Genomic DNA, 12,855 nt, shown 5'->3' with positions numbered 1-12,855 from the left:
CTCACCATAGGCACCACTTACATGAAACCTGAGTGAGGCCCTCTCCTCTTGGCCTGAATAGTCTGGCAAGGAATCCGAATAATTATTTCAACAGGTGATTTTGCTGACAAAGAGAACGTTCTCAATTGTCACGAGATGTCTGTCAGCATCCTTTTTGGGAAGGGAAGACTGCCTGAGGTCCAAATTCAGACCCAAAGTCTGCCTTGGACTTGGAACTCACTTTACAGATCACATCATCGAATCCACAGTCCATGCAGGACGACCTCTGCAACACTTCTCCTTGGACACGGATCTGCCAAACAGAGACCAGGATATATAGCAAGCAATATTTCATCCCAGGTAGACCAGAGCCTAGCGTATAACCTCTTCTCTTTTGGGTAGGGTTTGTGGCTGTCAGCCAGCAGTCTACTTCCTTGGCCAGGTTAAGCATTAACAAATTGTCTTCCACAGCTTTGTCTGTGTGCTAACATGCCTTGTAGAAGTTACAGTTGCATTATTTCATTTGCTGATGAAATTTACAGATACCTACTATATATTTCTATTGTTTCATGTCGTTCTTTGCATGTAACATTTATGTTTTCCATTATTACATTTTCAAATCTAAAATTATTGGTTTGAGTAAATTTATTGATTTGGGGTAGGTACTGATGTAAATTTCTATTGCTATTTCGATATTTGTTTCAAGGTTAGTATATGCTCTTATTAAACTGCTTTTGGTTTTTGCTTAGGCCAAAAGAAAGGGAGGGAAAGGTCTGTAACTGGTGGGTACTGTGCTAGGCACTCTACGTACTTTAGTTCGCTTAATCTTACACATAAGCTTGGGAGGGAGATTCTGTTCCGAGGATACAGATGAGAAAACCAAGTCCTGCAGAGGTTGAGTAATTTGCTCAGTCACACAGCAAGTAAAAGAGCCAGTCAGGGTTGGAAATCAGCTCCATCTGACTCTGTGCTCTCGGTACTGTCTGGTGCTTCCTCTCCCAATGCTTTATTCATATTTGGCCTCCTTACGGGGCCAAGTTTCTGTGAATCTCTGTTCAACAATTCCTTCAGTGAGGTGAATGATGGCTACCGCCTGACCCCCATTCCAAAACAAAGCAAGAAGAGAAAGAACCTGCTCTCTCGCCCTTGTTTGCCCTCACTCTGCAGTTCTGTAGCTTTCTTCCTCTTTATGGGAAAGCAGCTTGAGGGAGTTGCCTGTACTCTGTTGTCTCTGCTTCACCTCCCTGCTCACTCCTGAACCACTGTAGCTTGCTTCTCCCACCGCCACTCCACCATTTAAGGTCACCGAATTCTTCTTAGTTCTCAGAACTTACACTACACCCTTCTGCTCTTAAATTATTTGACCTTTGAAAATGTACAGTGCTGACCGTCCTTCTTTCTTGATACCCTCTGCTTCCTCGTCTCTGTGAACTGATTCTCTTCCTGCTCCGTACTCTCCTCTCACCCCCTCTCATCCCCAGGCTCTTTCACTACCTCTTCTTCTTTCACCTGCTCCTTGAATGGACAAGATTACTTAGAGTTCTCTGCCCGTTTTCTTTCCCCACTTCTCTTTTCTCTTTACATTTGATTTATTTTCCCTGTGAAGTCCTATTCATTGCCTTAGCCTCAACTTCCTAATATATGTCCCCAGTTCCAGACCTTAATTTAAAGTCCATTCCGGTTATCTCCCAACGTGTGTCTCAAGATGCTACAATCTCAACTTATTAGCTTCTCTGCCCTATCTCCCCATTGCCTTGCTCAGTACCCTCCCCAGCCCCCAAACAGTTGGTTGCTCTGTACTAAGTTATAAGGTAATACCTTTAGATTCCTCCCTTATCTCTTGATGTATTGTAATTGTTTATTCATGCACTCTTGTGTCTGGGGTTGATTAGCTATGAAAGAGCTTATCTTCAGTGCTTATCATAGTCTCTTCCGTTTTTAGCACAGTTTCTGGCCGAAAGTAGGGCCTCAGTAAATGTTTGTTGAATAAATGACTAAAACTGTAGATATGCCTTTACAGACTCATTTTAATCATTCTGTAACAAATCTGGAAGCACAATAATGAAACCTACCTTTAGGCTCAATTTTCTGTGATCCATACAGATCGCCTGAATTACTGAGATCAAAATATGGGCCACTTTTGTTGAATATAATAAGCATGTCACTGAAAAACACTCCGCTGTTCTTAGCAAGAGTTGGTCTTGGTATCTCATCCTAATGTAAAGAATTATATAATCTTAGCTTTGGGTATGATGACTTCAACTCAGATCTTTCAGTTCAGTCCAGCGCCCAGTGTACTGACCAGAAGGCTGCATTGCAGAAGCATCTACTCACCCTTTTGCCCCCCATGCCACCTTCCTATTCTCTACACAACCCCTCAGTTCATGCTTATGATTCTCTCCAGGAGATTTAGCTCATCCTGTGTGGTATCACTCTGGTAACTTAGAGAGCTCTTAAGGCTTTAGGGGTATACCTGAAAAGTTATATAGACTCAATCTTTCTTTATAGCCTTGTTTCTCAAACAAAAGTATAAGACTATTATAGAGATGTTTTTCTTAGTCCCATACAGAATAAAACTGAATTGGACAAGATATGATTGAGCAGGTATTTCTCACTGGAGCCAGTCGATAAGCATTGATTAGCTCTTAGAGTGAGCAAGGCATTGTATTATATGCAGTGAGTAATTAAGTGAAAAAAATGTGGTTCCTGTTTTTAAAGACGTCTGTCTGCTGAGTCATTTAGACGTCGATCACAAGCGCTCTGTAGTAACCAGAGTCAGTCCTGATGCCTAAACCTGTTCATACATACCTATCACTTTGTGTTGACCCCACACCAGACACACCTGAGTCAACATTTTCAGGGGATCGAGCCTGGGAATCTGTATTGTATTAAAAACACCTTCACTGGTTCTAATGCAGCCAGTGGGCTAGCTTTTGGAAATCACTCGTCCATATATCACCTAAGTAAAACTCAAAGGAGATATCTGGACGTGGAAATAAATAAAAGAGCCATATTCAATTATCTCTCTATTTTTAGTGGCACAATTTTTAGAAATTCAAGCGAATTTTTAGTTTTATATTTTTGTAAAGTGAAAGCTCAGAGAAAAGAAAAATGTAAGTGTGTTTCTTTTATCCTAAATGAAATGTCGACATGTTTTTCTTATGTGATTTATTTATAACTTGCTCGTCATGCTGGAATGGTTCATGATTCAGCTTTGCTAATGAGTGCTAATGGGAAGAGCATCTGGCATATTGGAGTAGAATTAGTTATGGCAATCGCGAAATTCAAATCAAACAACAAATATTATCAAGTGCCTGCTATGTGGCAGGTACAGTGTACAAATCACCAAAAAATATTTTAAAAATTGAGGAAATGAGCTATTAAATAAAGTCGGACTATGGGAAAATAGTAACAGTGATTTATAAGTAGTAGCATAATATCAGGGGAATTATCGTAATAATCTCCCTGAGTCAACCAAGGGCAAATTGAATTAAATTTTGTAGTGTTAGAGTTAATGCCATTGATGTTGGCATTATTAATTTCATATTTTTAATATTCATCAAAATGGACTTCAAAGACGTCATGTTGCATACATTCAGCAGGGTATTTATTAGTTTCCAATGCTCAGGAAGTTCCACTTACTAATTTTCAAGGCAGCTAAAAGAATATAGAGGTAGAATAGTAAAGGAATTGGAGGAGAGTGTGAGAGGTGTCCTGATCCATGACAATTGACCCAGAAGCAAAAATTAAATTATTTATTTGGCAGAGGGTAAGGTATGGGGGAGGGGAGGAGAAGGAAGAGCAATACATCGGGTTGGTTTTGGGAGACGTCAGCTATGTGGGGAAATGGGAGAAAGGTCTTTAAAGGAAGGTGGGACAAAATGATATTTGGAATGGCGTGGTATGCCGAGGTTCTAGAATCTAGAAAGATGTGGTACTCCTCGAAGCAGATGGGCCTGGGCAGGGGAGGAGGTGATGGGAAGGTAGGAAGGATTGGAGAGCCGTCAGATCAATATCTGGAGTTATAAGTGTTTGAAGGCAGCTTTAACTTCCTCTCTCTTTAGTAGCAAAAGACAGTTTTGAAATTTCAATTGAGAACCATTTAGAAGATTTCTAAATTGTACATTTCTAAAGAGTAAATTAGCTATATGGTTAGATTTTCAATATTGTAGCCAAAATCCTGAAAATTCTTATGTAATAGCAAATAAATCTAAAGGAAACTTTCACCTATGGACAAAGTGAAAACAATTTTTCTAATGGTTGCATATTTCTTCTAGGCCTTCTAAAAGGCTTAGTGATAACCTGTTCTCCTTGTCGATCACACATCCTTCAAAACAAGAACAAAAAAGAATGCTTCATCAGTTATGACAAATGTCATTCATGCCCCAAGTTCTGTTTTTGGTATTTTTTTGGGGGGGGGGAGCTTATCATGATTTTAGTAATAAAAAAAGAAAAGGTTTTGAATTCTTACTCCTTTTCTCTTTACCCTAGTTGCATATTTTTGTTGAAAGATCCAAGTTTATTTCCTACAATTCTGTAGATTTCATGAGTCTCATTTTGGGAGAGGGCACTCTTCTTAATTGTGCAAAATTTGCTACTAAAATTTGGGTTTGCAAATAGACTGCTTTATTTTGCTGTGCTGTATGAAAAATGGGTCAGCTTTGAGAGAAGGAACTTATTACTCATCAGAGGAACATCATAGAAACAGACAAGATCAATTCATGAAAGAGAACCGGGAACTTTGAAGAAAATTTGAAAACAAATTTTGTGCTTTTTATTCTTTAAAGCCTGAACTCCAAAATATGTACATATATATGTATGTAATCATCCATCCACACTAGACCTTATCCCACAAAAGGGCTAAATTAATTTACAAAAATATGTACAATACAAAAGGTTCAAATAAATTACTTGGGCAATCTGGGCCAGAGGACTATTTGTGCAAGAATATAAGATGTAGTTTGATTCTAAAACAATTGCTAAGGGAAGGATACCAATTTGCCTCTAAACTTTCTAAGCCATCAGAGGAAAGAGGCAACATCCACTTGTAGGAATTACGCGTCCACAAGATCAAAGCAGATCAGTTCTGGGCAAAGCACAGTGTTTCCTGACCCTGAGACCTGAGAGAGTGTTCTCTCTCAAGTCTTCGTAAAGGACGCTGTTTGACCGAGGGCTGATGCCGTCCTCTCTGCGTCCCTGTAGTAAGTACAGCAGTGGCTTCTGTTTGGCTGTCTATCATAGTGTCTCTCAGTTTAGGTCCAACAAAACCAAAGGACAGTTCAGTAAAAGCAACTCAGTGATGTACCAAAATAAGCTATTCCAGGTATACGGCTTTCAGACAGACTGATCTGATGCAAGAGGCAAAACATATTGAATTGCCTTTCACGTATATTGAGTTGTTCTGTTAACGAATGAAATGAAAAAAACCAAGTTATAATAGGAAGCTAGACAGAAGAACTTCAAAAATAAAAGGAAGAACTTCTTTTATGCTGTGCAAAGTGGTAGCTTTTTTTTCAGTCCTCCTGGTACTGGGGTAATTTATATTTCCTGAAAGAAAGCAGAAGGCATTGAGGAGATAATTTGTAAGGATGTTCTTCATAACAGGGAGCTAGCCATAGGCGCCAAACTCCAAAGACTCAATATTTTACATTTTTTCTATGTTACTGATATTTGCTAATCTGTTTGGCTGCTAATAGAATGGGTCTTTGAAGAGGTACCTGATAGGCATATTCAGTTTCTGCTTAACCTAAACAAGAAGACCTGAAGAGGCTGGGTGTTCTGGAGACCTCTGTACTGGTGCTGGCTTTGCTGTTGAATTCAGATTGTCATTAGCAGCTCACATTTTCTCTCTGTTCTTCAATATCCACAGCCTTTACTCACGACCAATGCAGTGTGAATGGGCCAGTCAGTGGGTGACAAATGATTTCTTTTTCAGTTTCTTCAACTGGAATGTGACAGGTCAGCTCTTACTGGGCAGCCACACCACGCCATGTTCAATAAAACAACAAATGGTACCAGCACATCACTCAGTAGTTTTTAAGACACTGTGAGGTGAGCAGAACAGGTAACACTCTCATTTTCCAGATAAGAAAATCAAGAATCAGGAAGATTAGGGGCTGGCCCAGTGGCACAGCAGTTAAGTTCACATGCTCCACTTGGGCGGCCCAGGTTTCGCAGGTTTGGATCCTGGGTGCAGACCTAGCACTGCTTGTCAAGCCATGCTGTGGTGGCATCCCACATAAAAGAGAGGAAGATTGGCACAGATGGTAGCTCAGCGACAATATTCCTCAAGCAAAAAGAGGAATATTGGCAACAGATGTTAGATCAGGGCCAATCTTCCTCACCACAAAAAAAAAAAAGAAGAAGAAGAAGAAGAAGAAAAGAAAGCATCAGGAAGATTAAATAACTTATCTGATGTCACACAGCTTGTGAGTTGGCACAGGCTGGACCTTAAGAGTGAGCTCCTAATTCCAAGCCCAATGCTTTTCCCACTACATTGTGTATATAAAGCTGTCATTCAACAAATTCTTATAGAGTACCTGCTCTGGGCCAGGCACTGTTCTAGAACTTGAGGACACAGCAAGTAATGTAACCAGAGTCCCTACTTTCAGAGATCTCACCTTCTAGGGAGGAGTAACAGATAATAGAAAATAAGCAAATGAATATTATTAACTGGGGGTAAGTACTATAAAAAACAGGTAAGGAAGGGGCCGGCCCCCTGGCCTTATAGTTAAGTTTGCCACACTCCACTTTGGTGTCCCAGGTTTGGTTCTCAGGCACAGACCTACACGCCACTTGTCGGCAGCCATGCTGTGGCGCATCCCTCATACAAAGTAGAGGAAGATTGGCACAGATGTTAGCTCAGGGCCAATCTTCCTCAGCAAAAAAAAAAAAAAAAAAAAAAAAACAGGTAAGGAGGATAGAGAGCCAAGGGGTAGAGGTGGGGAGGCAGGTAGGAAGGTGTTATTTCAAATGAGGATGGTCAGAAAAGGACTCTTATAAGGTGACATTTGAGCAGAGATCTGAAGGAAGTAGAGAAGTACCCTGGGGGAAAATACTCTTGTTTTATACCAGATATTCTGGCTAAGGTATATACCTCTTGCTTTTGATACTTTGCTTATGTTGAAAGGATGTGCTTTGGCCTATATATTTTAGACTTTGTTTTGCCTCATGTGAAAATTGCCATTGGTGATTATTATCACGTTGTTAGTTATTACGAAGTGTTCCCATCTTGGTGGGAGTAAAATCTGCTAGACTGGAATAAATCTAATTATGTCATCCTAAAATGTGGTAAGATATCATCCAAAATATCCTGGCTACACACTGAAGGCTGGGTGGGCTTGGCTGCAAAGCTGGGCTGAATTAAGTTAAATCCTGGGTTTCAGGATATCATGGAATAAAGATAACCAGCATTTTATGGCCAAGATTACATCTTCCACAATGAATGAATCCAATAATTCATTTCAATTAGATTTTAAAAAGTATAAAATTTCTCTACTCTCAAAAAGTTTACACTTTGGGCTAAAAATAAGCAAACAAAAGAACAAAACGAACAACACACACTATGTATAAATGAATTAAATAACAACCAATGGCATCCGGCCGAGCCTGGCTTCTTTGGGAATTAGTGGACTCTTGGACACTCTGCTGAAGCACCCAGGGTCTGGATTGCTCTGGTTAATATTTCTTTCTTATTTTTGCCCCAGTATCCAAGAGTTGGATCCCTTATTCTGTAATCTTGCATTTCTCTGTTGGATAGAGCCACTCACTGAAAACAGGCAGTTGCTTTGGTCTCAACTATTTTACCTTCCCTCCCTGCTTCTAGTTCAGTGCTACTCAACTCTGGCTGTACAGAGGAGAGATGCCCTGGGGAGATGAAGACAATAACAGCGAAAATGATGCCTGGGCCTCACCTGGGAGATTGACATGTAACTGTAACCCTTCTCCCCGCATTAGTTTTTCTTCTGCTGCTGTAACAAATTACCACAATCTTAATGGTTTAAAATAATACATATTTATTATCTCACAGTCCCGGAGGGCAGATGTGTGCAATGAATCTTACAGGGCTAAAATCAAGGTGTCGGCAGGGCCGTGTTCCTCCTGGAAGCTCCAGGGAGAATCTGTTTCCGGCCTTTTCTGTCTTCAGAGGCAGCCTGCATTCCTTGGCTTGTGGCTCCTTCTCCCATCTTCAAAGTGCACCACTCTAACTTCCGCTTCTCTTGTCAAATCTCTTTTCATTGACTTTGACCCTCTTTTCTCTTTCTTCTCAGGACTTTGTCGTTACATTTTGCTCTCCTAGGTAATCCAGGATAAACTGCCTCATCTCAAAATCCTGAATTAATCCCATCTGTAAAGTCCCTTTTGCCATGTAAGGTAACATATTCACAGGTTCTGGGGATGGGAATGTGAACATATCTGGGGGGATCATTCTGTCTCTCCCCCTCCCCACAGTGTTCTTTCGTGAAAACCCCCCTAGCGACTTCAATGTATAGCTACCTGAGAACAACTGCACTAGTTATATGCAGGATCCAAAGTTTTTGCATTTTTCTGCTCTATTGATACAAGAAGACGATAGTAATAATAACAAAAACAAGAGTAAGAATAATGATGATATTAATAGAAAACACTTAAATAGTGCTTCCTATAGGTGGGGCACCGAGCCTTTTCCATATATTAACTCATTTAATACTCATACAACCCTATGAACTAGGTACTGGTCAGATCCTAAAATGGATAAAATGTCACATAACCCAGTCAACAGGGAGAAAACCGGGGGTAACTTTACCTTTAAATCATGGGCAAAGTTTGCAGTGGCAAGATGGGGGAAAGATCCCCCTCGTTCTTACATCAGTTTTGTTTAGAATTCTGGTACTGGTCTGGAGCCCAATACTTTCATTCCCATGGTGTCCAGGTGGTCATCATAAATCACTAGAATCTTAGGTTGTTAGCTTAGTTTTAAATTTTCATTAATTAATTTTCATTGAAAAAGTTATCTCGGGGTCCCAAAAGGCCATAACTACTGAAAACTGAGTTTTGGCATTGCTAGTAATCGATGCTTGTGTATAGAAATTACAAAAAGCACAATAAAAGTTTATCGTTCGGTGAAGACAGAAAGACTTCATGGAACAGCTCGTTGTTTTCCAGGTTTAAAGGATAGCTGGGATTTGGGTAAGTGAGAAGAAGGATGGAGTTTGCTCCAGACCCAAGGAATAGATGAATAAGATGAAAAATGGTCCCCGCTATCCTGATTTCCTCTGTCTAAACTTTGCAGAAGCCAGAAGACCAACAAGGGTCACGATTTTTGCCTTGTCCCAAACTAGTCCAGCTTAGGACACCACCAAGTAACTCTGGGGTAGCTATCACTGAAATGTCTTCATATGAGTATTTCAGCCAGGATCCTGAGACTGGCCAATACTGCTTTATCTCTGATTCCTACTGTCCTTCACCATCACCCAAATCCCAGGCCCTTCTGGTCATCTGTCCTTACTTATCCTCCTATCCTAGTTCTGTTCTGAGCTCTCTCTCTCCTGGCTCGTCCCCACACTCATGCTTTATTTGCTAGTCCTTTCCACTATGCCTGCCAGAACCTCCATCCAATTGCAAACTGCCGTGTTCTCTTAATACAACCCGAGGTCAGATGGCAACAAGGCCGCATTCTAGGCTTGCTCCCCATTGTCTTTTCAAAATCACTACTCCTTTACTGCATACAAAATGATCTTCTCTGAAGCTTATGTTTTGTTACTGTACCATCTTTTTCTTCCTAGTAGTGTCATTTACTGAACTTTTGGCACTTCTGCACAATAATTGTGAACTTTTGGCTCAGGGTGTTTTCATTCAAATTCAGTTCCACTATCTTCCTGGGCATCTTTAATATCTTGTGGGAAATTCATTTAATGCATAACATTCGAGTTTCCTGATCTCAGTTTTAATGAACTTTACTTCCACTTTCTCCCAGCAATCTTTCCCTATGACCATTAATTATACTTGGTCATCTAGACTTTTCCACTTCTGTAGTCTTAAATTTCATGAACCCACTCTGAGCAGACCACCGTCTACTTCTCAATCCATCACTCTTAGTTTTCAGTACATTTTTGACAGTATCAAGTGATCCAGCGCCACGCACTTCCTCCCAGGTTATCAGTACTCTTATAAGTTCACCATTTTCTCTGTCAGCCTACATACACCCCATGGTTCACCACAAAACGCGTCCTTCTTGTTTCACTGAATCACTTGCCCCTTGTCCTTCCATCGCGTCCATTCTGTAAAATCCCCAGTCAGACCACAGATCTTCTCATCTTTGCAAGAGCCGTAGAGAAGATCCCATAACTCTAGATTGGAACCATTACAAACTCATTCTTTTTAAAACTCACTTGGACCTTAAATGCTACTAGGCAGTCTTTGGTATATCCAGACAGCCTCTCTTCTATTCTTCAGGAATATCCAAGTTTCCTCATTCCTTTTCAACCATCTACTAGAGCCCTATCTCCAATTTTGCTGAAGGTTCTGAAATGAGTGGTTAATAATGTGGGCCTCAGAATCAGATGGACCTGAATTTGATTTTTATCTCCTCCACTTCCTGAAGATGTGACTTTGGGCAGATTACTTAACCTCTCTAAGCCTCTGTGTTCTCACATGTAAATGTAGATAATAATAGCATCACTGTATTATGAAAATTCAATGAGAAAATCCATGTCTAGTGCCGAACGTGGTCCCGATAGATGCATGTGAGTTATTGTTATTATTCATGGAGGAAGCTGAGACAAATTGGCAGGAACTCCCTCAACCTTCTCTCATGGCAACTACTGATTCATTGCTATCTGTACCCACTCTTTCCTTATTGTTTCCTGTCACAGCAGAAGATGAGCACTGCCTCTGCTCTAAGGCAGCTCTTACTCCATCAAATATCACAGGTAAATCCTCTGTCTTCAGTTTCTCTCTTTACTGTCTTGACTCACTTCTTATGGCCTTTAAACATGCTTAAGCCCTTCCAATCTTGAAAATACCCTCCTACAATTCTGTATCTAGCTATCCTACTTTCACAACCAAAAATTTACTGTTTTTGAAAGAGTAATATAGACTAGATATCTCAAAGTTCTCAGAACCACAAGGAAGTTGAGTAAAAACATCAAGAACTAAAACAAAGAGCTCCCTGTCATTTTGCTTGATCTCATTGCCAAATTTCACACCATTGATAAGTTCTTCCTTGAAAGTGTTGGCTTCCGTAATACCAAACTTTCTTCTGATTTTCCTTCTACATTTCTTTTCTGAACAAATCTTTCTTTCTTTGCCTCTTAGTACTGATATTCCCTGGAGTTCTGTCCCTAGTTCTCTTCTTTTTTTATCTTATGCTCTCTCTCTGGCTGACCTCATTGACACCACTGAAGTATACACACAACGGAATACTACTCAGCCATAAAAAGGATGAAATCTGGCCATTTGTGACATTCATCAGTGATATTGGTTTGTAATTTTCTTCTTTTAAATTTTCTTTGTCTGGTTTTGATATCATGGTAATGTTGGCTTCATAGAATGAGTTAGGAAGCTTCCCCTCCTCTTCAGTTTTTTGGAGGGATAGGCATTAAATCTTTGAATGTTTGGTAAAATTCACCAGGAACACCATCTGGTCCTGGACTTTTATTTTTTGGGAGGTTTTTGATTACTGTGATCTCCTTACTAGTGGTTGGTCTATTCAAATTCTCTATTTCTTCTTGATTCAGTTTTGGAAGGTTGTATGATTCTAAGAATTTATCCATTTCTTCTAGGTTATCCAATTTGTTAGCATATATCTTTTTGTGGTATTCTCTTATAATCTTTTGTATTTCTGAGGTGTCCATTGTAATTTCTCCTCTTTCACTCTGATTTTATTTATTTGAGCCTTCTGTCTTTTTTTCTTGGTGAATCTAGCTAAAGGTTTGTCAATTTTGTTTATCTTTTCAAAGAATCAGCTCTTAGGTTCATTGATTTTTTCTATTGTTTCTTAAGCCTTATTTCATTTATTTCTGCTCTGATTTTTATTATTTCCTTCCTTCTACTGATTCTGGGCTTTGTTTGTTCTTTTTCCATTTCCTTTAGGTGTACTGTTAGATTGTTTATTTGAGATTTTTCTTGTTTGTTGAGGTAGGCCTGTATTGCTATAAACTTCCCTCTTAGAACCACTTTTGCTGTATCCCATACATTTTGGCATGTCGTATTTCCATTTTCATTTGTCTCCAGGTAATTTTGATTTCTCCTTTGATTTCTTCATTGACCCAGTCATTGTTTAGTAGTATTTTGTTTAATCTCCATGTATTTGTGGTTTTTCTGATTTTCTTCCTGTAGTTGATTTCTAGTTTCATACCTTTGTAGTCAGAAAAGATGCTTGGTATTATTTCAATCTTCTTAAATTTATTGAGACTTGTTTTGTGGCCTAATGTGTGATGTATCCTGGAGAATGTTCCATGTTTTTGAGATCATATCTAACCTCTTTTTTTATTCATATGTATCCATTACCCTCTTATCATGGAAGTAGATAATTTTGGTACTTTTGTCTTTTGACCTTCATATTAGCTTCATAGGTGGCTGATCTGCTACCTTTACTGTATATTTGCCTTTATTGGTGATTTTATTGCACTTTTTTTATTTTTTGATAATTTTCTTATTCCTACTTGTGGTCTTCCCTTTGCCACTTAAATAAGTCCCTTTAACATTTCTTGTAAGCCTGGTTTCTTGGTGATAAGCTCCTTTAGTTTTTGCTTGTCTGGGAAACTCTTTATCTGCCTTCCATTCTGAATGATAACTTGGCTAGGTAGAGTATTCTGGGCTGTAGGTTTTTTCCCTTTCATCACTTTAAATATATTGTGCCACTACCTTCTAGCCTGTAAGGTTTCTGCTGAGAAG

The sequence above is a fragment of the Equus asinus genome, chromosome 30 (assembly GCF_041296235.1).
Source record: "Equus asinus isolate D_3611 breed Donkey chromosome 30, EquAss-T2T_v2, whole genome shotgun sequence".
In the NCBI taxonomy this organism is placed as follows: domain Eukaryota; kingdom Metazoa; phylum Chordata; class Mammalia; order Perissodactyla; family Equidae; genus Equus; species Equus asinus.
This window is presented reverse-complemented; position numbering follows the sequence as displayed.